General features: G+C 41.2%; 1 long non-coding RNA gene across 1 annotated transcript in view; it reads left to right on the top strand.

Annotated features, from left to right (window-relative positions):
• The window catches only part of LOC309640712, a 33,912-nt gene extending 8,467 nt beyond the window's left edge, over positions 1 to 25,445 (top strand). Inside the window, exon 5 of the long non-coding RNA XR_014252343.1 lies at positions 60 to 25,445. This is a non-coding gene — a long non-coding RNA (uncharacterized lncRNA). The remainder of the gene's footprint in view (positions 1 to 59) is intronic.
• Positions 25,446 to 25,750: the final 305 nt, after the last annotated feature.

Raw genomic sequence — 25,750 nt, 5'->3', positions numbered from 1 at the left:
ATAATTCCAAAGTTGTCCATATCCTAATCTCTGGAACATGTGAATATGTTACTTTACAGAGCAAAAAAGATTTTGCAGATGCGATTAAGGTTAAGGACCTTGAGATGAAGAGGTGATTATGGATTATCCAGGTGGGTTCAATCAAATCACAGGAACCCTTAAAAGAGAAGAACCTTTCCCAGCTTGTGGTCAGAGGGAGACATGACCATGGAAGAAAGGTCAAAGAGAGATGGAACAGTGCTGACTTTGAAGATGGAGGAAGAGGACCACAAACTAAAGAATGTAGGCAGCCTCTAGAAACTGAAAAAAGCAAGAAAACAATTTTTTCCCCAGGGCTACTAGAAGAGAATGCAGCCCTGCTGACACCTTGATTTTACCTCAGTGAGACCCATGTCAAACTTCCCTCCTACAGAACTGTAAGATAATAAATTTGTGTTGGATTAAACCACTAAGTTTTTGATAATTTGTTACAGTGACAATAGAAAATATACCACGCAAACAAGTTCCTTGTCCATTTTCTGATAAGGCTGCATTTTATTTATTTTTATTTAAAAAAAAATTTAAAAATATATTTAATTAATTTATTTATTTTTGGCTGCGTCGGGTTTTAGTTGTGGCACACGGGCTCTTTGTCGTGCCGCATGGGTTCTTAGTTGAGGTTCACGGGCTTCTCTCTAGTTGTGGCGTGCAGGCTCCAGAGTGCGTGGGCTCTGTAGTTTGTGGCACACGGGCTCTCTAGTTGAGGCACGTTGTCTCAGTAGTTGTGGCGCGTGGGCTTAGTTTCCCCACGGCAAGTGGGATCTTAGTTCCCCGACCGGGGATCAAGCCTGTGTCTGCTGCACTGGAAGGAGGATTCTTAACCACTGGGCCACCAGGGAAGTGCCTAGGCTGGCTTTTTAGATCACATAACTCTTTCACATAAGGGATTAATGTGCAAAGAGAAACAGTTTATTCTTATGTTCCCCTCACCCACCATTCGTTTTCTTTAGATGTGTAAGCAAAGTTAGATCCCAACCAGGCAAAATATAAACTCACACTTGGGAGGAGAGTGTTACACACCCATAAAGTAAGATTGAAACATTATATCAGCAAAAATCTGTAGAATATGCGTGGGCGTGGATTCTAAAGGGGTTAAACCAAGGAGAGAAGAGTATAATTTTAAATCGGCCTACAATTTTTAAGAGGATGCAGTTCCCAGAGAGTCAAAATTCAATTGGCCAGCTTGAACAGCTGGGTAAATTCTGACTGATTATTTACTTGGGTGACTAAATCTTGGACTCAGTGTCCTATTTTGGATAAAACGGAGATGTCATAAATTCCTTGGTATAATATAGGGGAAGGAATCCTAAGGTTTAGGAAGATAGGGAAAGTTGGAATGGATTTATCAAACGTGACTGATCTGTTACAAGAGAGCCCAGAAGATGCTTCTTCTCCAAGGCCTTAGTTAATACGGCATTGTATTTACTTTGAAAGGTGCTTTAGTGAATGTTTTCCATAGGCCAGGAATGCTGGTGGGAGATTCTACATTTAAAATGAACTCCTGGGTTTCACTGAGAATGGGGGAACTCAAGATAGCAGAGGCTAAGTCAAAGCACTTACCACAGAGGACCTGGTCCCCAGAATGTTCCTTAGGATGGCTGATGATCCGATGGTCCCTATTCCTGAGATAGATGGGCTGCCCACTAATATTCTGCTTGATTTATACAACAGAAAAGAACTCCACATCTGATCAACAGAGATCTGACCTGCCCACCCTGGTAGAGACTATTCTGTCTCTCCCAATCCCAGTCCTGGGTCAATCCACAGACCAAGAGCTCCTGAATAAAGAGGAGACTGGTGCTCTTGAAGGCAGATATTAAAAAGAAAGAAAAAGGCATAGTGTGAATTTTCCCAACTATCTCTTTTTAAAGGACACTGTTGCCGTTTTCTAGGTAATTGCGAATCAGGGAAAGTGGTTATATCAAGGCTGTTTGAGATGATTGGACATTAGCTTTGAACTAACACCAGTTTATGTGACTTATAACCTCACCGTGGTGCACGAGCCAGAGTGCAATCTTATAGGTCTCAGATGAACAGTGGAGCTGGGCCTGAATATGCCCAATGTTAGGTCTAGCTGGACCCTGAATCACCTCCCAGATTTTGATTTTCCCAGATCATGAGTAAATCATTAAAGTAGATATTCTTAACATCAGGCAGTGTTCTCACCCTGGCTATTTTGATAGGAAAGGCTAGATAAATAGTAAATCAAAAGTATAATAGTGATAGTAAATAGTAAATCAAAAGTAACAGGGAGAGAAGGAAGAACGGGATGACTTGTCTTATTCTGGAGCCCATCACCTACACAGCGCTTGGACACAATACCTTGTGGAGGTGAGTGATATTCCACAGGCTTTAATATATGTCCTGAGCCAACTGGGCCAGTCTTGGGGTTCAAAATATGAAAAGAGTGACAACTGAAACTCAGTGTGAGGGAACGTTCACTTTGTCTCACCACTATACTAGCCAACAAGCAATGGACTCAAAGGGTATGAATAAAATCAAGTACATGTGTGAATGGAGCAGCTCCCCGAGGAAAGGGCCACACCAGCTCTCCAGGGTCAACCATGCTACCATGAAAGAATTCCTTGATGCTCCATAGTTGCCACTGTCCATACTCTATTTCTTATAACCTCAGCAGGTCTTCTGCAGGCCTAACCATGGCATACCACACAGTAATCTACATCGTGAGCTGCTTATCCCATAGCCTGAAGACACACAGGTCAGAACACTAAGAGATGGAATTGGTGTGCTGTTTTTCACTCTTATACCTAATGACCAACTTGAAAAATTTATTCATCTCCCCCTTGAACCTGTCAGTTTTACTGGTTTAGTTTTGTCACACAAGGAAGGAATGCTTTCATCAGGTTGGGCAGGTTGAACACAGCATACTCCATGGACCATGCACTTCATAGTCTGACGCATCACTATTGGACAATACCAACATGACTTGGGGCTGTCTCTCTTTGCAGAGAGTCTGAATATATTTTTGTATACATACATAGGAACAGTTGAATTATGTTAAGTAGAAACATTATTTTTATTTCTGTTTTTTGTTTAAAAATGGAAAGAAAGGTCTATTTTCATCAACAGTTGTCATTTTTAGCAGCTGCCCAGCATATACATCTATTTTTTAAATTAAAAAAATTTTTAAAATTTTTTGGCTGTGTTGGGTCTTTGTTGCTGAGCGCGGGCTTTCTCTAGTTGCAGCAAGCGGGGGCTGCTCTTCCTTGCGGTGCGCGGGCTTCTAATTGTGGTGGCTTCTCTTGTTGCGGAGCACGGGCTCTAGGCGCGTGGCCTTCAGTAGTTGCAGCACGTGGGCTCGGTAGTTGTGGCTCGCAGGCTCTAGAGGGCAGGCTCAGTAGTTGTGGCACGTGGGCTTAGTTGCTCCGCGGCATGTGGGATCTTCCCGGACCAGGGCTCGAACCCGTGTCCCCTGCATTGGCAGGCGGACTGTTAACCACTGCACAACCAGGGAAACCCCATATACATCTATTTTTTGTTTTCTCATGAAGCTTGATGGGGAGCTGAGTCTACCTCCCCTTTAAAGGTGGAGAAAGCCACCTACTTGTTCCTCCAGAAGTCAGGGTACGGTAATGTGACCTCACATGGCAGCCAATCAGTCACACTCACTCACAGGGTATTGAATCTGGACCAAGTGATGCAAGTGAAAAAGGTGGCAGCGAGTTTATTCTGGAGGTAGCGGTGATGCAGCAACAAGCGGTTGGTGGAGGTGACAGTGCAGAGGAACCAGCAGCAGGGCCTCCTGCCCACAGTTGTCTTGGGCGCCAGCTACACTGTCTAGGATTTGCAGAAGAGGCAGCTGTTCTCCCTGGACTGGCTTGGTAGAATGGTTTTGGCTGTGCTTCTGGCTGCCTGGCTCCCCATTTATCCCGCTTGCCTTCTAAGCTGGATTCTCCAGCCTTCCCAGAGATACAGTGAGCTCCCCAATATTCTCTGAGTAAATTATGTTGCTTCTTAAATCATCTAGAGCTGGCTTATGTTATGTGTATTTAAGAACGTGTATTTTGACTGGAGTGCAGAGAAAACAGATGAAGCTGGAGAGGTAGATTAGAATCAGATTGCCAGGAGCTTTGAATGATTATTAAGAAGTTTGGGCTTTGTCCTGAAGGCAAAGAAAACTCACTGAAAGATTTTAAAGAGAAATAGATGTAAGCAGATGAGGGTTTTTAAATTATCTTTTTGATAGACTGGAGAGAGGGAGAAAATGAAGGTGGGGGGAGCAGTGAGGAGGATGTTGTAATAATTCAGGTGACAAATGCTGATGACACAGAAAAATCACAGTGGTAGAGGAGATGAAGAGAGTAGGATGGGTTAAAAGATACTTGAAAGACTGTCCAGGGGTTGATGCCTTGATTGGTAGGGAACAAGAGGGTGAAGATTCAAGATGCCTTCAAAGTTTCTAACTGATGGCTAACTAGATGGTCAGTGGTGCCTTGGACTGAGTTAGAAGGACAGGAAGAGAAATGGGTTTTGGGGAGAAGAGAATTTAAGGCATGTTGAGTTTGAGATGCTCTTTTCCAAGTGGAGATGCCCATTAAGCAGCTAGAAACCTGGAACAAGGATTCAGCTGAGAAGAACAGGCTGCAGAAGCAGATTTGGGAGTCACTGTTGTAATGTTAGTTGAACCCAAGTAAGTAGAAGAGATTCTCAAGGAGAGAGAAAAATATGAACTTTTTTAAAAAAAATAATTAATTAATTAATTTATTTTGGGGTGTGTTGGGTCTTCGTTTCTGTGCGAGGGCTTTCTCTAGTTGTGGCGAGCAGGGGCCACTCTTCATCACTGTGCGTGGGCCTCTCACTGTCGCGGCCTCTATTGTTGCGGAGCACAGGCTCCAGACGCGCAGGCTCAGTAGTTGTGGCTCACAGGCATAGTTGCTCCGTGGCATGTGGGATCTTCCCAGACCAGGGCTCGAACCCGTGTCCCCTGCATTGGCAGGCAGATTCTCAACCACTGCGCCACCAGGGAAGCCCTGAACTTTTAAATGAATTTGAAGAGCCTGAATTGATAAGAACCACTTACTGGTCATGACTTTGTATGTGATGATGTAAGTGCCCACAGAGCCTTGTCACGACTTTTGTGGCAACCTTAGTTGCCTCTGGATGCCCATCCCCCCACCTCCTCTGGCACTCACTATTCCAGTACACGCCACCCGCAAGCACCGTGACCCTGCCTCCCAGTCCATAAAAAGGCAGCCCAGAAGTGGCAGGGCGTTACTGTCTCTGAGAACAGCCCTCGCCATGAAGGATGAGCACTGGAAGATAAATATCCTAGATTGCTCACACCCGTATGGAATGACTGGAGGCATATTCTAGCCCATGTCCTGGAGTTACCCAGCAGGGCTGACCCTCAGCTGCCCACAGGTGGTAAACGGCTTGATCATGCACTAACTATTGACTTTGGGCCCTTCGCTGGCGTCTTCCCATTCCCCATGGGTACTTCTTGGGATCACCTCCCAAATAAACTACGTGAACTCGAATCCCTGTCTCAGGATCTGCTTCTGGGAGAATCCAAACGAAGACCGCTTTCTGTTCTTCCTGGTCTTCTGAGCGTGAACCATTACATTTGAAATGTATAAGCTGCTTCTTTCCTTCTTCATCTGCTGCCGTGTTTTCTGTCTCATCCTCTGCCACCTTCCCCCAGTGCTGCCTGTCTTTACTCTCTGAAAACAGACATAGATTATAAATGAAACTCCTTGACCCAGAAGACGCAAAGGGATAATAGACACCTGGATAGAAAGTCCCTTATCTATTCTAGGAATCAGGTGCAATGATAATCATATTTTGTATTTACTGAAACCTTTCCTTCCAAGGAGTTCAAAGTGTTCCTCGTGTATCCCCTGTGGGTAGGAGCAGGACTGGCTTCTAGCACAGCTGTGAATTATGTGAAGTGTAAATTATATGAAATTGGGCTTGAGAAACCATTCTACTTCCCCTTCCAGTGGCCTTTTCTCTGCTCCCTTCAACGCTGGCACCTGGCCCCTTCCTGCCTCCCCATTTCTGTTTTCACCTGTACCTCATTCCTCACCATGGTGACTTGCTCTTAACCATCGTTCAACCAATCTCAGCTTTAAGGGGTGGTTATTAATATTATTATTGTGGTGTTATTTTCCCCAGAAACATTTGCATTTTAATAGGACACATTTACAAACGGAAAAATCCAAAGAAATATAATTAAATAGCAGGATCATAGGCAAATAAGAACTTTTGCTGAAGGATAGTATTAATCCATTTGATAATCTATATGATCTCAAACTGACTGGTGGGTAACTTTTAAGAGGAAAAAACATGGGTTCATGGAGCTCCAGTCATTTCTGATTCAGAGACAGTTTAAAAAAAAGGAACCCAAAACAATGACGAGATTCCATGTAAAGAGTTCTGTACATTTGATTACCCAGAGTGAGTTAAACATGTATTTTATTAAGCTTTATTGAGTATTTCCTGTGTACCAGGCATTCACGGAAGCAGAGGGAGGAGAATGCACAAGAGCTCTCAAAATGGGCTCCAAAACTGGCCTGCAGAAAGGAGGTAGGGACCTCAGATCTGGTCAGAATCCAGAACATCTGCCTGAGTTCTAGAAAATACTTATTTCCAATTAGGAGGGTTTTAAAAGGCATCTCCTTTTCCCTAAGCCCCACACTCAGGAAGAACGAGTGTGATACTAGTAGAGCATAAAAAACCACTTCCTTCCACAACTTCTTTTCAAAAGTAATGGTGGTGAGAGGACAGAGCATCCTTCCCAAATATTCCTCCCTTAAAAAATGTGCTCCACCCAAGAAAGATATTGATTGAAAAATAGCACAGATACATTGTTCTCCTCTCCCCCTCGCAAATATGAAACGTCGACGTCAGCAAAAGAAAATGTTATGCCAGCAACTTAACAACACAAACAACCTCAAACCCAAGAGGAATTTCCCTGCCTAGGGAGGAGAGCTCCCTCTTTGCTGGGTATAGGCAGGCCTTCCTGTTAGAGATAACTGTTCAACGCTACCTCTCAAGACTGTGGCACAAATGCTTTGTTAGTCCAATGCCCCCTAATGTAGTCAGCTGAAAGTTCCTTTTCAAAGTATTTAAATTAAGGCTGGAGGAGCAACCATCCTGCGTTGGGGCTTTCTATACCGCCAGGCCTTCCCTGACCGAATCGATTCAAACTCTGTGAAAAAAAACGTATGATTTTTTCCCCCGGTGACCATAACAACTATTTCCATAAAGAAGTCCAGATGTTTAATTTTTCCAAAAGAAATTCTAACAAAAACAAAATAAAAGTAACTGAGGAATGATCATTTTTCCATTGACTTCTTAACCCAAATGGGACTGGTTACGCCAGTCAAAACCACAGATTCACTTCCCCCGAGCCGTCATCCTTCGTCTTTCCTGCTCTGGGCCTCGGCACAGGTGTCTTCCCAGAATGCCTCTGGTCAGGCGCTTGCAGCCACTGTATTTAATTTCAAGAAACTGTTTTTCAAAGGCCAGCTGTGGACAGTGTAGGTTGTCCCACTTTCTCTCCAACACTCTGGGCCTAATAATCATCAGTAGAACATGGTTTCATCAGCTTGAGCTACATTTTCCTAAGTCAGTTAGGAAATCCCCTCATCTAATGGCCTGCAAAAACAAATTCTGATTCAGAAAGAACCGGTTTTTCTAATAGGCCTTGACCCATCTGTATCTCCCATAGGCAAGAAGGGTTGGTTTGGGAAGAAGAGAATTAACTGGGTTAAGTGCCCAGAGTGGGAAGCAGTCATTTGAAATAGCATCAACTCAACCATAAAAGTCATGCTTTGGAGTTTTTCTTTCTCTCCCCAACAGTTTTGATGTCTGAGCCTAGAAGGAGTTTCTCCTCCTGAAGATTCTAAACCTTCATATGATTTTTGTTAAGATCGATTTCTGTGGGAACAGTGAAGGATGCTGGCCTCTCCGTGAGCAGTAGAATACCTGGACACCTACCTGGACCCTCCTGCCATCCAGCACCATAAAAATAAGAGATGCCTGTGGGTGTCCCATAGCTTGTTTGGTTAATGCAATGGCTCATAACTAAAATGCCAGTTTAACCACCAGTTTGTTTTGCTGGTGTTTGGTTTATACATAAACATGAGTGGGAAGGGACCAACAATTTTTTTTAAAGTATGAATTTTATTTTTATTGCTGCTGCTTTGTTTTTTGTTTCAAAGGGATGGCACGGACTCAGGGTACAACAGCTGTATTCAGCCCAGCTGGAAGGCCCCGGAGTTTGAACTTCTATTTCTTAAAAAGGAGTTATGTGTTGAACATTCAAGTGCTGGTAACCATCTCTACTTTATTTGCCCTCCAGCTCCTTGTAGAAAAGAATCCAAGACCACCTGCAGCTCAGATAGATCGAAAGGGTTGGGGCTGAGGAACCCGCAAAGGCGATTTAGACCAGGACATCTCATAGGGAGTCAGGCTGCTACCCTCCAGGCCCTTCTCACAAGCCTTTATTATTCAAGGGCACATTGAAGCTTTGTCTTTGTGTCTCTCCTGTCTTCTCCCTAGCTCATAGACTACATCCCTGAGGAATATAGTTTTGGTCCAGGCTGGCTCATTGTCTTAATATCCATCAGAGGTGAACAAAGAGCAATCTGGGACTATAATTCACAGAAGTAGACACCCAACAAGTACTGACTGACTTACTTACTGGATCCCAAAATGATTTGAATGATGAATGGGTCTTCCCAGGGGAAAAAACCCAACTCAATCTTTATGTTATTTCCCAAGGCCATTCAATATTTCTTAGAAGATTAGACACACAGGTCCAACCCTGATCAAAATCTAATCTCCAAGGTAGACCTGGAACAAGATGGGTTTGGGGGGTATGAATTCTCTGCCTTGTTCTATGTTCACTTAAAATTTTTTAAATTATAAGTACTCTTTTGTCAAATTAAAATCTTGAGTGTAGTGACGGTGGCGATTCAGTGATAAAACATGGTTTATGAGGATAGATTTGAACCCAGATGAAATAATTTAGTAACATTTTAGAAGATTAATTTTTCCAAATGATCTCATCATTCTTCCTAGACAAGAGGGAATCAAGGTTCCCGTGGTCCAGGATGGGTTCCTACAGAGGATTCTGGCTGAGCCCAGAATATTTGTTGACCATAGTTTGTATACCTGGAGTCAAGGGGGTTAATCCAAGATGAAGCATCTTAGACAGAAGACAAAGCCAAAGCTGACTTTCCAAATGAGCTGTCCATTTGAAGGGCCTGAGAAGTCAGGGGGAAAATCTGTGTACACACTAATAATGAGATGAAAACCAGGGAGAGTAGGCTAGAACTAAAGTCCAAAAGAGAGAATAAGTGGCAAAGTTGAGAAATAGCCTGAATGGTGAGAAGGTAATGGCAGCAGTTTTTTATGTTTTTTTTTTTTTTTGTGGTTTGGGTTGGGTGTGGCCCGGGGGAGAGTCATTAAATGCCCTCACTTGGTGTGAATACTTCTTAAACTTGTTACTGGGAAAAACAGATTGGAAAATCAATTAACTAAGAATTATGGGGAAATGGAAACAATGGGCAGGATCAAAAGAGCTGGGAAAATAAAAGAGAATATAGTAAGAAGGTGGCTCATCCCTCTGGAATAAGGGCATCTCATAGTATGTGAGTGATTTTGCTGGAGTACAGTCAAGCATCCAGAATAAGTAATTTCTATTCTCCTACCACTGTGGACAGGTGTAAGGCATAATCCTGGGTTATTTGGAAGGCATAGCAGGATTAGCAGCAGGAAGGTAAATCATTGCCCTAGAGGTAAGAGACTTCAATTTTTATTATATTTTTATTTTATTTTTCTCTAAATTACTAAGTAGGAACTCTACTCAAGATACTGGCCACACCAGGTATAGACCTAAATACCACTTGATCTAATTTACAGTGACTGATGATGCCTTGAGAGCACGGCCCAGAAATGTGTTGCTACATGGTTGCTATGATGAGAAGTTTTTATACTTATAGTGTTTTATTCGTTCTTATATAAACAGCTTATTGATTTCAAATTATCCTATTCACCAGTACTTTTAATATGAATCTAATTCTCTGCCTTAAAAAAATACATATTTTACCTTAATCTGTTTCCATATATAGATTTATTTAACTTTGAATGAAAATCTATTTATTTTTTTCTGGTTAGAAAAGAAATGTAAAAGCTCATTTAAAAAAAATAACACAGAAGTGTAAACATTTAAAAGTTTTCACTAATCACCACCACCCAAGATAACAATGGTTGCAGTTTAGATCAATAAATATCCATGGAGCATGTACTACTTGTCCGGCTCTGGGCTAAGGTGGGATGAAACAAGGACCAGGACACAGATGCTGCCCTCATGATCTCACCATTCATAACTAGTTTTCAACTGGTGATTCATATGGGAGTTACTTAGAGTCTGTTTAAAAATGCAGATAGCTCTGTCCCCCTAGAACTACTGAGAAGAGTCCTTGATGAGTGCACCAAGTTAAAAATTACTCAGCTCTAGAGAACACTTTTCCTTTCTTATCAAATTTTACTTATGAGTGGTTTCTAGTACCCTAGAAAGTTTGCAAAGCTTATACCTGAAGCTGTTAAAAAGGCTTGGAGTGACATTATTTTGCCTGTGCAAGTGGGAAGGAGTCAAAAATAATAACATCATGATCCTCATGAGGTTGTAAAGTCTCCGTGTTTTATTGCTGACATATGGGGGCAGTGATCAGCCAAAGAGTTATGTATTGGAAGAAAAGTTTGTACAGATTATACCTGTACACATATTAAAGTGCTTAATAATAATTTTAATGAACTACTATGAATATTGTACCAATTCACTGGGTTATATAACGAACTCTAGTATGTTTAAAGACTAACTTATTCATCTTTACTGGGAAGTATTTACTTTTTTTTTGATTCCTATTGAATAGTGTACTTTTCAATAGTGTAAGGAATAGTCCTTACAGGAAATCAACTATGCACAGTATTATAGAACAGTTTGGAACATTTTACTCTGCTACTTTAGATTCTCATTCATTCATTTATTCACTCATTCAACAAACATCCTTTTGCATGAGTCATATCCCAGGTACTGTTCTAAATGCTGAAGAAACAGTGGCTTAAAAGACAGACATGCTTCCTGTCTCCCAGAGCTTACAGTCTAGCAGCAAACAGACAATGAAACAAGGTCTAATGGCAAACTATGATGAAAGGAAAAGGTGCTATGAGACTATTTAGCAGGAGTCCCTGTCTGGTCTAGGACGGTGGGCAGAGAACATCTGTGAGGGAATGACTTTTAGGAGGTTATCAAGAAGACAAATATCCAGCGATTCCACTCCTGGGCATATATCCAGAGAAAAACTCTAATTCGAAAACATACATGCACCCCAATGTTTATAGCAGCACTATTCACAATAGCCAAGACATGGAAGCAACCTAAATGTCCATCAACAGAGGAATGGATAAAGAAGATGTGGTATATATATACAATGGAATATTACTCAGCCATAAAAAAGAACAAAATAATGCCATTTACAGCAACATGGATGGACCTAGAGACTGTCATACTGAGTGAAGTAAGTCAGACAGAGAAAGACACATATCATATGATATCACTTATATGTGGAATCTAAAATAATGATACAAAGGAACTTATTTACAAAACAGAAACAGACTCACAGACATACGAAACAAACTTGTGGTTACCAAAGGGGAAAGTAGGAAAGGGATAAATCAGGAGTTTAGGATTAAAATATACACACTACTATATTTATTGTAAAATAAGTAAATGACAAGGACCTACTGTATAGCACAGGGAATTATACTCAGTATCTGGTATATCTGAATCGCTTTGCTGTATACCTCAAACTAACATAACATTGTATAGCAACTATACTCCAATTAAAAAAAAGGACAAAGGGCACGGAGGGTGGGATACAGGAGACAGGGTGTTCCACTCAGAGAGGAAACAGCCTGCATGAGGGCTCAGAGGCAAGAGCAGTTTAAGGTGTGTTTGAGGAACAGAAACAAGTACAGAGGTTCAGTGGGCCTGGAGCACAGAGTGTGAAGAGGTAAAGAGGGGCCTCGTCCTGGAGGGCTCACTGGGCCATGTTAAAGATTTTTACTTTTATCTTAAAGGGAACAGGAAGCTATAAGAGCGTTTTTTTAACAGTAGAGTGACTCACTGATATTTATGTTTTTGAAGGATCTTTGACTGCAGGGTAGAAAACGGGTCAGAGGAGAGCCGAACTGGACGCTGGAGACCAGTTAGACCGGTGTTGTTGCGGTCATTTAGATGAGAGACGCTACAGCCTGTGGGCCACACCCGGCCCACCTGCCTGCTCATTTGCTTGCTTATTTCTATGGCTTGGTCTGCACTACGACAGTGGAGTTGAGTAGTTGCAGCAGAGATAGTTTGGCCCACAAAGCCTCAAGTGTTTACTATCTGGCCCTTTACAGAAAGAGTTTGAACACCCCTGGCCTACCCAAGGGTGGTGGCAGTGCAGAGGTTCTAGAGAAATGAGGACTCTTTAGCAGGCACACTCAACCTGCTAGGAAGGTGATGAGCCAATGGGTGTGGCTTGCACAGCAGGGTGGAAGAGAGGGCTGCCTTCTGTGTGGGTGTTGTGGGATTGGAATGGTGTGTCCGTGCATTCATCTGTGTGTGCACATGCTTGTGTGTATGTGTGCGTGTGTGTACAGGGCAGCTCCACCTTTATGAGGCAAGTTAGGTTCACAATGCACTTTTGCTGAAAAATGCCTTTAGTGAGCCCTGGGGTGTGACTCTAATGAAACCAAACACATGGAGGTCACGTTCAATATTTCTTCACAGCTTCAGAAAGTATAACGCTTACATTTGTTTTCCATATCTATGAAGTAAGGTGCATACAGGGAAGAGGGCTTTGATTCACTGTATATGAGCTCAGTCTGAATATCCGATCTGTCTAGCATATTTCCTATTTAATCCCAGAGGACTTGTTAGGGGAACAGGACATTTAAATAAAAGCAAAGCTCTGTTCCTCTATCTCCTCGGAAACCAACCAAGAGATGGTTTCCTGTACTGGGAAGAATCCCCCTCTCCAACTTGGTGATTTATGATTCTCTTAGTTGCATCTGTTTATTTTGCTTGCAGCCAATTCATGTTGGTTTTAAAGAAATATAAATGCAGCAAGAGAGGAAACATTGAAAAGACAGAGGAAGGAAGACATTGGGATATGGTAAGGGTGAGAAGAATTTAGGAAAACAGAAGCTCATCTGGATCTGAGGTGGGGGGAGTACGGGAGAGGGCTGCTCAAAATACAAAGACCAGAAAGGTGAAGAAGTAAAAGGAGAGGGAAATGGAGGGACAAGTAGTGCAAAATCTTGTTGAACCGGGCCTGAATCCAGTCCAAATGGACCCCTGATCTCATCCAAGGACTGTCCGGCCCCTTTACAGTTTGTAAGATGTGATGTAACCGCAGGCCAAAGTGGTGTGGCTGGAGGCCATGGACCTGGGGAACCGTCTTGCCAGTGGGCTGATGTGGGAAAACGGAGTGCCAAGCTGGCCAGACGCTGGTCTCTAATGCTCTGTAATGAAGGTTAAGTGACAGACGGATATCCACTTAACTGCTGATTCCATCTCTCCACACCCTGTTATCATGCTCCTGCTGCTTTGTAAAAGGCAAATGGTGCCAGAAAATATGTTTTAGGTTACTTGATTTTTTTTGGTTCTCTGTCATTAAAGCAACTTCCTTTTTTCCCTCTCTGTTGATGTCAAGGTAAAAGTTTGAGATGATGCCCTTCTGGAGCTGTCCGTCTAGTCATCCCCTCAGAGAGTTCAGATGGCCTTGGGGGGAGACTGCCAACAGGGTGTTGACTCTGAAGACAAGGAGGCAATTTCCACCTAGAGAGCCTTCTGGAGCCCGAGTGGCTTTTGTGGACTGTGTGTGTGTGCGTGTGTGTGTGTGTGTGTGTGTGTCACACTGCAGAGGCACTGGGCTCCAATGCCTTATCTGTATGATCGCTTGTCTCTCCTTGCGGGTAAGCTAGTGTTGCAGTGGTTCCAATCAGTTTGGCTTCTGTGTTTTTGCTTGTGGCAGCTCAATAAATCCTCAGCCATGGGGGCTTGAGATTAGAGGGTTCCAAGAAATACAGGAAGCAATTGGTAACAAAGAGGCTAAAATGAGAGATAAGTCCCTTCTCGTGAACTTTCACTCATTTAGAATAAGAATCTCTTTCTGAAAAACAAAACAGAAAGCTCCCACTTTGGATTATTTATACTTATGACCATTAACAACTTTAACCCAGGTAAACACAATCAAAATCAGAGAGGACTCTGGAAGCTGAGAGCCAGCATGTGACATGTGTAGTCTTCAGGCAATTGCAAGTAATTGTAAGGTGACTTGATGCCGTCCAGGAAGAAACAGAACCACCAGACAATATCCTGAGAGTCAGCGTCCGAATGGATGCTGGATTCTCCCGAGGGCCTGCAGGCTTATTTGCCGTCACAGTGAAAAATAGCCCCCATTTCGGTGAGGAGGGTGTGGATCCTTCAAGTGAAGGCAAATGACTAAGACACTTTTCTAATTAATAAAGAAGCTTCATTTACCGCCATGTTGAGCTCAGTTCCCTGGCACCCTTTATTCTTTCTTTGCCCTTCTCTGCTCCATTGCCCCCTTCTCTTTATTCTTTCCACAAATGTTTATTGAGTTTCTATCCTGCGCCCAACCTGAGTAGGTACAGAGAATATAGCTATGAATCAGTCAGACAGAACTTTATGGAACTATCTATGCTCCCAGGAAATTTTTCTTACGTTCTTAATCCTTAAAAATGCCCTGTATAATGTCTCCTAATTAGATTACTAGTTCTTTGAGGACTACTATTCCTTTTTGTGCACAGTGTACCCAAAAACAATAACTGCCACAATAATGTTGATACTTCTCATCATATGCAGATTTAAGCTCTACGGAATGTTCATTGTAAGTGTGAATTGCTTTCATGTCAAGTCAAAAAGGAAATTTTTATTTAGTAGTATACCCGAAAATGCCTTCCTTTTCAGCAGGCATGCTTTGTTTCCAAAATCCTTGGAGGACTGTCCAAGGAGTTTTGTGTATGAGAGTTTGTCTTTCAGGGGTTCCAACAGCAAAGGTTGTTGCCCCCAGGGGGAGCTTTCCAAGAGGAGCCCTCCATCTTGGAGAAAGGAAAGCATAATTTTGGGGCGACACCCTGTCTATTTTAAATCAGTGGAGAGGGGAAAAATATTTGTCTCCAAGACTGTAATTTTCCAGATGACGCCATATTGTTGCACAGTTGCCATACCATGAGAAAGAGCATTCTTGTGGTTTCTGTACTGGAAATCCTGTAGGAATGCTATTTCTGGCATCTTTTCATAATGAAGCCAGGCGAGTATGGGGAACAGACAGGCCAACCAGATACAGTTTGTGGTCTTTTGGCATTTTAGAAAAGTCCCTTCAACATGGTGTTTTTTATGGGATTTCTCAGTGTATGAGGTGTTGAGTGGGATGGGTGATGAGGTGTAGGGTGTGGAAATATTAGTCCAGGTCAAATCCCAAAGCAGCAGTCTGGTCAGACATCCAGACTTTCATGTGATTATTCTCTCATAAAAATAATTTTGACCCTTCAATTTTGTCTCTTAGTACAGGGTATAAATATCTCTTTCTAAAATTAAATTTTGATAGCTAGGGACCACAACTAAATATGCATTCTAATAAAAATAAAAGTAACTAGATGGGTAGATATCCCATGGTAGTTTTTCAGATGGAGTTTGGTTCCTGTAATAACCTGCTTTCTGACTCTGAGCTGAATGTCATATTTAAGGTTAAAAAATTATACAGAACTCTTTTTTGAAATATGAAAATCATAAAGATTTTTAAAACTCTGGCAACATTTTGTCCAGGTAACATTTTTCCCTTTAACTTAGAAAGTTACCTTTTCATACCACCTTTGAATAGCAGCTTCCAGAAATACTTCCAAATTGTCTGCAGTCTTTTTCCTCTGAGGTGAAGATGCTAATAAAGAGAGCACAAGACTCTTAAAAGGCTGTTTAACATCTAAGTGTATAAATTATTTTGAGGACAACACTATTAGAATAAGAAGACATTTCCTGGGTACATCTGACATCAGACTCTGGAACTGAATTGATCTAACCCAATAACTGAATTAAAAATAAGTTTTAAACCTCATTCATAGTCTGTATGCCTTTTTGCCAAGTGTTCTTCAAATACAACTTCTCTCTCTCCTCTCTATGTCTTTCTCTCTATCTTTCCTCCTTCTCTCTCCTCCCCCCCTCCCCTGCTTCTCTAGACCGTGATTCAATAGTACAAAAGTAGGAAGAGCCCAAGCTCAGGCCCCAGGCTTGCTCTTCCTCTCCCTCCCTGCTCTTGCTGCTGTGGGTAGGTTGGGGAGATAATAGGCTTGGCCCCAAGGGGAGGGTGTGGAGGGACCATATGGTTTCTCTGGCAGTTACTGGGAGCAGTGTTGACAGGCTTGGGGGAAAGCCAAGGTTGGAGTCTCCTGTGCCAGCAGGAGGACGGCAGTGACTGACGTACAGCTCTGGACAGCAGGAGGGAAGGAGGGAGCCTTGAGAGACCCAAGGCTCTGGAAAGTCTGGGTCTAATGCTTAGTTAATCTGCTCAAGAAAATAACCTTTAAATGGAAAAATCCCTCTTTTCTACCAGGGAGGGTGGTCTCTATCTTTCAGGCTATACCTTGCAAATAAGAAAACTGTTAATTGACTTTATTAGTATAATGAATGTAAAACTAAGGAATTTTAAATGCTAGACTAGGAGGAGATCATTTGTTGAATCATAACATTTATTAGGTTGTTGGAAGAGAGAGGATGTGTACAGCTAGATCCTGGTTGTTATTTGAAAAACCTGGACTTTTATGAGGGAGGTGGAGAATATTTCTGAAAAGTTCTATACCTAGATGGTAAATGAAGAAGTAAAATGTGTTAGGAAAGTTGGGGAGATGGAGCTTGGGGCTGTACTTTACAGTTTTCCTTAATAAATTATGAAAACAACAACTGTTTTTGAGAAATGGTTAGTTGCTGTGTATGTAAGAAGAGGGATCTTCCAGTCGAGTTCCACCCAGAGGCTCCTGGCTAGGCTGCTGGTCTGCTACATGCCTACTGGAGAAGAGTCTGTCAACAGCTGAGTTTCCTTTAGGAAGAAAGTGGCTCTTAGGGTGCCCTAAGTAAGTTAGAAGACTGCCCTTTGGTGATGCCACTGTTACCGAACCAAACTTGGGTCTGCTCACTGCATGCAGTAAAGCCAATCTACCAGCACCGGGTTGTAGTGAAGGAAAGAGCAGTGTTTATTGCAGGGCGCTAAGCAAGGAGTCCAGGCAGCTATTGCTCAAAACACCCGAACTCCCTGATGGGTTGCAGGAAAGCATTTTTAAAGGCCAGGTAAGGGAGGAGGGTCCCAGGGTATGTGATCAGCTCGTGCACAATTCTCTGATTGGTTGATGGTGAGGTAACGGGGGTGTCACAGGGGTTCACATCACCAGTCCTTAGGCTCCAGTAGGTCTGGGGGCTATGTGCTCAGGGTCATCAAGTAGTTAATTTCTTCCATTTGGTGGTGGTTTTAGCATCTGTAAAACGACTCAGGAAATGCACACCAGATACTATTACCTAGGTACTTCAGAGAGGAGCTAAAGCAGAGGATAAGGGGGAGGGGTCTGTCCTGGGAAGGCCCCATAGGGTCCTGTTCTGTTATAACTTGATGCCATGGCCCCGGCTCCTGGCACTTCGGAGAGCCAGTGGAAGAAGAGGTAGAACTACGGGGATTTGCATGGGAAAACTGTGGTCTCCTCAAGGGCCAATCAGGGTCACATACCATAGTCCATTCGCTCTGTGGGCCACCAAAGATAATTTGCCCCGTCCTATTTTCCTGTGTCCCTTTCGCTGCCTGTTCTGCTTTTTTCTTGGGTTCTTATAAACCTGGAAGACAGATTCTTACAGAAACCTGAGAGAAAGGCAGCAAGAGAGACAGTGGTTATTATGTTTAGAATCCTGGTCCGATTCCTTCAAGCCTCTGCCTGATTTCCTTTTGGGTTGGCCTGTTTCCTTTAATATCCTGGACAATATAATTATTTGCATGGCTGGTCAGGAAGAAATGGCAGACTTCAATAAAAGTACCATTTCAATTAAAATCACAGAAAGAAATAAGAGATTATCACAATTATGCCATCTATTTGCCAGCTGGGGGAGTATATTGTGCTATCTCTGCCGGTCGGCCATCCAAAGAGTTTTCAAGGATTAACAAGAAGAGTTAGTGAGAAGATCTGTGGTCACACAGGAATTTGCTACATATCTTGTGGGCTTTTCTGGAACTAGATTTGTTTTAGCGGAAAATGTGAGACTGGATTAATGCCACTTGTGGAATCTTGATACCTTGATCTCAGCTACATCTGCAGGCCTGAATTTAAACCTATGTCGGATTGGAAGGCACTTCTGATGACAGCTTGACCAAAATATTATGAAATAAGGGAAGAAAAGGTACAACTTAATGATAGAGAATTAGCCTATGAATTTCTGGTTCACCCCTCAAAATGGAAAAACTAAGTACAATGGTTAACGATCTTTTTGTAGCTTGTGGGAACAAAATTGTGAATGCATTTTCACTCATTGCAATCCTTGATGCAAAGATTTAAAAGTTACAATCAGAAAACAACCAAAACTGTATGGATTACAGACAGTCTTTGATTCCTAGAAGTGTATAACATTTTCTTGAAACTGCTAAGTAACCTTCCAGGGAAGAGTTATCTCTTTCTGGGAAGGCCTTGTGCTGCACAATGTGGGTTTTGACAAGGGTAGATCAATCTGTTAAGGTTTAATAATTTCTGCTCCTTTAATAAGTTGGGGCAAACAAGAAATAGCAAATTATGCAGTTTTCACTGTGACAAATTATGAGAGTTAAAAAGCAGTCCCCTTTTTATAGCTATTATCTGTGTTTAATGAAAAAAAAATTTCTTATTGGGTGTAAGGACTATTTTGCACTTTGTGATTGTGTTCACTGTTTGCAGATTCCCCACCACTATCTCTAAATTTAAGTTCCAGAGACTAATTTTTTTTCCTGTAGCAAAGAATGAGAATGGTTAATATTAGTAGCTCAGTTGGTATCAGATATTTTCTATGTTTTCTTGAAAATTATTTTGTCAATTGCTAATATCAAATTTCTAGATAGAATATATGGTAAATTATTTTCACGTTTGTGTATCACTTTCTATGTCTAAGTCATTAAAAGAATCACAAAATTTGAAAAAAAATAAAAACCAGTCCTTTTTTGTACCTGTCCGTTGATTTTTCTCTTTGTGGGGCTGGTATGCTTGGTTCCAAACAAAAAAAGCAATTTGATTCATTTTCTTAATTAAATTTAAAAAAAAGGAAAAAAGCCTCCAACACTTGAAAATTCAGCTTCCTCATGTGACCTTTCACAAGCTGAAGAATATGCAAGGACTTAATTATAATGGACTCGGGGAAATCCAGCCTTCTTTCTGTTACAGTGTAATTAAGTACCTGTTAAACTCAGGCAACCCTTAATTTTCCTGGAGTGAAAGCAGTGGATGAACTTAAAAGCTAATCTTCCCCTTAAGTCTTCCTTTATGAAAGCCCTGTAATTAGAAATAGAGGTTTGGGCTTCCCTGGTGACGCAGTGCTTAAGAATCCGCCTGCCAATGCAGGGGACATGGGTTTCGAGCCCTGGTCCGGGAAGATTCCACATGCCATGGAGCAACTAAGTCCGTGCGCCACAGCTACTGAGCAGGCGCTCCGCAACAAGGGAGGCCACTGCAGTGAGAAGCCAGTGCACTGCAGCAAAGAGTAGCCCCCGTTCGCCTCAACTAGAGAAAAGCCCAGGTGCAGCAACAGAGACCCAGTGCAGCCAAAAATAAAAAATAAATAAATTTAAAAAAATTAAAAAAAGAGCCTTAAAAAAAAAAAAAAAAGGAAGAGAGGTTTGTCCAAACTTAAAAGGGTTTTTTTTTCTTTTTCTGGAAACATTTTTACTTTGACAAAAGCTGTAAAATTTTGTTCTTGCTGTAAGGTAGAGCACCGCCAATTTTAACCAGCCCTGAAGAGCAGACGTGTTGAGCTGTGATTGCAGAGATGGGAGGGGCTGCGTATCTTGGGTAGTTGTTATCCGTGACCTTGCTGCTCCAAGTGTGGTCTAGGAACTAGCAGCCCCCGCCTCACCTGGGAGCTTGTCAGGAGAGCAGAACGGACCCAGTGAATCAGCAAATCGTTAAGAACCCCAGATGCGTTGAATGCACATTCATGCTTAAGGTACCCTGGTTTATAATGCTGACTGGTGTGATGTGAAAAAGGTGAACTTTAAAGTAAATAGACTGTTCATAGGGGAAGAAAAGGTTATAAGTTAAAGAGCAGTCAGTTTTATTTGTTGGATCTTGAAATCTAGGCAACCAGCGTTGCCAAAAGAATTTTTTTGAAGCTTGCTCCTACCTCCAGGGGGTCCTGTAAGAAATGGCCTTTGCCTTAGATTCTGGAATATCTTTTATTGTTTCCAGAGATGGACAAGGAGTGAACTCTCTGGTCCACAGGGTAGATCTGGCTCTTGGTTACTTTTCTCATAGGAAATGTAATTTCCATGCAAGAGCATCTGACTGAAAGTAGTTGCTCAATAAGTATTTTTTGAATGAATCATTGAATATATTCAGGTCATAGCTAGTTTTGTGAAACAAAATGCGCACAAAGACATTTTGTCCTGTCCTTGACGCCTGCTCTCTTCCTGGGGCTATCAAAGTATTTGTGAATACCTCCATTAGGGTGCCTATTGTTTTGTGATAATTTATTTTTCTTCCTCTCTTACTATACCATGAGTTATCTGAAGGTATCTGTGTTTCCCAGAGTCTTGTATGGGGCTGGGAACGTTTGGGTACTCAAAAACGTGTTTTTTAAAAATTGTGGTAAAATATACAAAACAGTGACATAAAATATACCATTTTAACCATTTTCAAGTGTACAGTGACATTAACTACATTTACATTGTTCTACAACCATCACCACCATTCAGTCACAGAACTCTTTTCATCTTGAAAAAATGAAACTCCATATTTATTAAATAAATCCTCATTTTCCCTTCTCTCAGCCCCTGGCAACTACCATTCTACATTCTGTCCCTATGAATTTGACCTCATATAAGTGGACTCATACAGTATTTCTCCGTTTGGGGTTGGCTTTATTTACCTTAACACAGTGTCTTCAAGGTTCATTCACGTTGTAGCAAGTATCAGAATTTCCTCCCTTTTGAAGGCTGACTAGTATTTTGTTGTGTTTAGACACCACATTTCGTTTATCTATTCATCTGTCAATTGACACTTGGATTGCTTCCACACTTTGGCTATTGTGAACAGTGCTACTATGAACGTGAGTGTATAAGTATGTGTTTGAGTCTCTGCTTTCAATTCTTTTGGGTATATACCCAGAGTTGAATTGCTGGATTATATGGGAATTTTAATTTTTTGAGGAATCTTCACACTGTTTTCCATAGCAGCTTAACCATTTTACATTTCCACCAGCTGTGTACAGACGTTCTAATTTTTCTACATCCTTCCAGTACCTGTCATTTTCTGTTTTGATATTAGCTATCCTATTGGGTGTGAGGCGGCATCTCACTGTGGTTTTGATTTGCATTTCCCTAATGACTGTTGATGTTGAGCATCTTTTCATGTGCTTATTGGACATTCATACAGCTTTTTGAAGTCATGTCTATTCAAGTCCTTTGCTCATTGTTTTTTTTAAGACTGAAGTTTCTTTTTTATTTATTTATTTATTTAATTTATTTTTGGCTGCGTCGGGTCTTAGTTGCGGCACGCAGGATCTTTGTTGAGGCACGTGCATCTTTTGTTGGGGGCGTGCGGTCTTCTCTCTAGTTGTGGTGTAAGGGTTTTCTCTTCACTAGTTGTGGCACACAGGCTCCAGAGTGCGTGGGCTCTGTAGTTTTTGGCACTTAGGCTCTCTAGTTGAGGTGCGTGAGCTAAATGTCTTACATTTAGGTCTTTGATCCATTTTGATTTACTTTGATCCATTTTGATTTACTTTTTGTTTCATGTATTTTGGCTCAATTTTTGGTATGTGGTGTAAGGTAATGGTCCAATGTCATTCTTTTGCATGTGAGCATCCAGTTTTCCCAGCACAATTTACTGAAAAGACTACCTTTCCCCATTGAACAGTCTTTGCACCCTTGTCAAAAATCATTTGATCACATATGTGAGGGTTTATTTTGGGGATCTCTATTCTATTCCATTGGTTTATATATTTATTTGTATACCAGTACCATAATGTTTTGATTACTATAGTTTTGTAGTAAGTTGTTTTGTTTTTTTAACTTTTATTCTATATTGGAGTATAGTTGACTAACAATGTTGTGTTAGTTTCAGGTGTACAGTAAAGTGATTCAGTTATACATATACATGTATCTATTCTTTTTCAACTTCTTTTCCCATTTAGGTTATTACAGAATATTGAACAGAGTTCCCTGTGCTATACAGGAGGTCCTTGTTTGTTATCTAGTTTAAATATAGCAGTGTGTACATGTCAATTCCAAACTCCCAATCTATCCCCCCACCCACAACATTCCCCCCTGGTAACCATAAGTTCTTCCTCTAAGTCTGTGAGTCTGTTTCTGTTTTGTAAATATGTTCATTTGTATCATTAGATACCACATATAAGAGATATCATATGATATTTGCCTTTCTCTGTCTGACTTACTTCACTTAGTATGATAACCTCCAGGTCCATCCATGTTGCTGCAAATGACATTATTTCATTCTTTTTAATGCCTGAGTAATATTGCATTGTACATGCGTACCACATCTTCTTTATCCATTCATCTGTTGATGGACAGTTAGGTTGCTTCCATATCTTGGCTATTGTAAACAGCACTGCAATGAACATTGGGGTGCATGTATCCTTTTGAACTATGTTTTTCTCCAGATATATGCCCAGTAGTGGGATTGCTGTATCATATGGTAGCTCTATTTTTAGTTTTTTAAGGAACCTCCATACTGTTCTCCATAGTGGCTGTACCAATTTACATTCCCACCAACAGTGCAAGAGGGTTCCCTTTTCTCCACACCCTCTCCAGCATTTACTATTTGTAGACTTTTTGATGATGGCCATTCTGATTGGTGTGAGGTGATAGCTCATTGCTGTTTTTTTTTTTTTTTTTTAATTTTTGGCCATACTGCATGGCATGTGGGATCTTAGTTCCCCGACCAGGGATTTTTTTTTAACATCTTTATTGGAGTATAATTGCTTTACAATGTTGTGTTAGCTTCTCTGACCAGGGATTGAATGCGCGCCCCCCGCAGTGGAAGTGCAGGGTCTCAACCACTGGACCACCAGGGAAGTCCCTCATTGTAGTTTTGATTTGCATTTCTCTAATAATTAGTGATGTTGAGCATCTTTTCATGTGCTTCTTGGCCATCTGTGTGGCTTCTTTGGAGAAATGTCTGTTTAGGTATTCTGCCCATTTTTTGATTGGATTGTTTGTTTTTTGGATATTGAGTCACATGAGCTGTTTGTAAATTTTGGAGATTAATCCCTTGTTGGCCACATCGTTTACAAATATTTTCTCCCATTCTGTGGGTTGTCTTTTCGTTTTGTTTATGGTTTCCTTTGCTGTGCAGAAGCTTTTGAGTTTAATTAAGTCCCATTTGTTTATTTTTGTTTTTGTTTCCATCACTCTGGGAGATGGATAGAAAAAGATATTGCTGCGATTTATGTCAGAGAGTGTTCTGCCTATGTTTTTCTCTAAGAATTTTATAGCATCTGGTCTCACATTTAGGTCTTTCATCCATTTTGAGTTTGTTTTTGTATATGGTGTTAAAGAATGTTCTAATTTCATTTTTTTTTCTGTAGCTGTCCAGTTTTCCCAACATCATTTATTGAAGAGACTATCTTTCCTCCATTGTATAGTCTTGCCTCCTTTGTCATAGATTAATTGACCATAGGTGTGTGGGTTTATTTCTGGGATTTCTGTTGTTCCATTGATCTATGTTTCTGTTTTAGTGCCAGTACTATACTCTTTTGTTGACTGTAGCTTCATAGTATAGTCTGAAGTCAGGGAGCCTGAGTCCTCCAGCTCCGTTTTTCTTTCTCAAGATTGCTTTGCTTTGGCTATTCAGGGTCTTCTGTGTCTCCATACAAATTTTAAGATTTTTTGTTCTAGTTCTGTGAAAAATGCCATTGGTAATTTGATAAGGATTGCATTGAATCTCTAGATTGCCTTGGGTAGTATAGTCATTTTCACAATATTGATTCTTCCAATCCAAGAACATGGTACATCTTTCCATCTGTTTGTGTCATCTTTGATTTCTTTCATCAGTGTCTTATAGTTTTTGGAGTACAGGTCTTTTGCCTCCTTAGGTAGGTTTATTTCTAGGTATTTTATTCTTTTTGATGTGATGGTAAATGGGATTGTTTCTTTAATTTCTCTTTCTGATCTTTCTTTGTTAGTGTATAGATATGCAACAGATTATTATTAATTTTGTATCCTGCAACTTTACCAAATTCATTGAGGAGCTCTAGTAGTTTTCTGGTAGCATCTTTAGGATTTTCTATGTATGGTATCACGTCATCTGCAAACAGTGACAGTTTTACTTCTTCGTTTCCAATTTGTGTTCTTTTTATTTCTTTGTCTTCTCTGATTGCCATAGCTAGGTCTTCCAAAACGATGTTGAATAAAAGTGGAGAGAGTGGACATCCTTGTCTTGTTCCTAATCTTAGAGGAAATGCTTTCAGCTTTTCACCGTTGAGTATGATGTTAGCTGTAGCTTTGTCATATATGGCCTTTATTATGTTGAGGTAGGTTCACTCTATGCTCACTTTCTGGAGAGGTTTTTTGTTGTTTTTTTTTAACCATAGACGGGTGTTGAATATTGTCCAAACTTTTTTTGCATCTATTGAGACGATCATATGGTTTTTATTCTTCAGTTTGTTGATGTGATGTATCACACTGATTGATTTGCACATATTGAAAAGTCCTTGCATCCCTGGGATAAATCTCACTTGATGATGGTGTATGATACTTCTAATGTATTGTTGGATTCAGTTTGCTAGTATTTTGTTGAGGATTTTTGCATCTATGTTCATCAGTGATATTGGTCTGTAATTTTCTTTTTTTGTGTGCTATCTTTGTCTGGTTTTGGTACCAGGGTGATGGTGGCCTCATAGAATGAGTTTGGGAGTGTTCCTTCCTCTGTAATTTCTTGGAATAACTTCAAAAGGAATAGATGTTAACTCTTCTCTAAATGTGTGATAGAATTCGCATGTGAAACCATTTGGTCCTGGACTTTTGTTTGTTGGGATTTTTAAAATCACAGTTTCAATTTCAGTACTTGTGATTAGTCTGTTCATATTTTCTATTTCTTCCTGGTTCATTCTTCAGAGATTGTTCTTTTCTTTTTTTTTTTTAAATAAATTTATTTATTTATTTCTGGCTGCATTGGGTCCTCGTTGCTGTGTGCAGGCTTTCTCTAGCTGTGGCGAGCAGGATGCTACTCTTTGTTGCGGTGCGTGGGCTTCTCATTGCGGTGGCTTCTCTTGTTGCGGAGCATGGGCTCTAGGCACTCGGGCTTCAGTAGTTGTGGCGCATGGGCTTAGTTGCTCCACGGCACGTGGGATCTTCCTGGACCAGGGCTCGAATCCATGTCCCCTGCATCGGCAGGCAGATTCTTAACCACTGCATCACCAGGGAAGCCCCAGAGATTGTTCTTT

Source organism: Balaenoptera physalus, assembly GCF_965194825.1.
Source record: "Balaenoptera physalus genome assembly, chromosome: 13".
Lineage (NCBI taxonomy): Eukaryota > Metazoa > Chordata > Mammalia > Artiodactyla > Balaenopteridae > Balaenoptera > Balaenoptera physalus.
This window is presented reverse-complemented; position numbering and strand designations above follow the sequence as displayed.